The sequence below is a fragment of the Rhagoletis zephyria genome, unplaced genomic scaffold, assembly GCF_001687245.7.
Source record: "Rhagoletis zephyria isolate East Lansing unplaced genomic scaffold, Rhagoletis_zephyria_1.1 Rzeph_scaffold_01868, whole genome shotgun sequence".
Taxonomy (NCBI): domain Eukaryota; kingdom Metazoa; phylum Arthropoda; class Insecta; order Diptera; family Tephritidae; genus Rhagoletis; species Rhagoletis zephyria.
Genome location: NW_016158952.1, coordinates 480 through 1034, shown reverse-complemented (window position 1 = coordinate 1034; position 555 = coordinate 480). Strand labels below are relative to the sequence as shown.

The following is a 555-nucleotide window of genomic DNA, read 5'->3' as shown; positions in this document are numbered from 1 at the left end:
ATTTTTTCAATTAAGCTTTAAATTTTATTGTTTAAACAAGAAATATATGGTTTTTTAATTCCTTTTAACTTTGAGATGTTAATATTTTTTTCTTTCTTTTCATTTTTATTTTATTTTTTAATTTAATTTTCTTTTAATTTCTAGACTTTATTGTTTTAAAAAGAAAAATATTTTTTTATTTCATTTAAGATTTAGCACCATTTTTGTTTTTTTTTTTTAATTTTGGTTGTTTTCTTTATCAAATATATTTTAATTTTTTCAATTTGTGATTCAAGTTATTTTGATTTTTTTTTAATTTCATGTAATTGTTAGGAACTTATTTTATTCCCTTTTTTTAATTTATCTTTTTCAAATTTATTTTTCTTTGAAAAGGATTTTTTTCCTTTAAATTTTAAAAAATTTTTCATTTTTATTTAATTTTAAGTTTCAAGTTGTATTAATTGGAAAAGAAAAATATTGTTTATTTTAATTTTTTAAATTCTTTCTTTATTTTAATTTTGTTTTACTTTTTAGATTTTATTGTGTTAAAAAGAAACTTATATGTCTAATAACATT

At 14.2% G+C, this 555-nt stretch overlaps 1 protein-coding gene across 1 annotated transcript in view; it reads left to right on the top strand.

Annotated features, from left to right (window-relative positions):
• Positions 1-555, top strand: part of LOC108365434 (uncharacterized) — a gene marked incomplete at its 3' end in the record, with an annotated part of 85113 nt that overhangs the window by 84192 nt on the left and 366 nt on the right. The gene's annotated exons all lie outside the window — the stretch shown is intronic.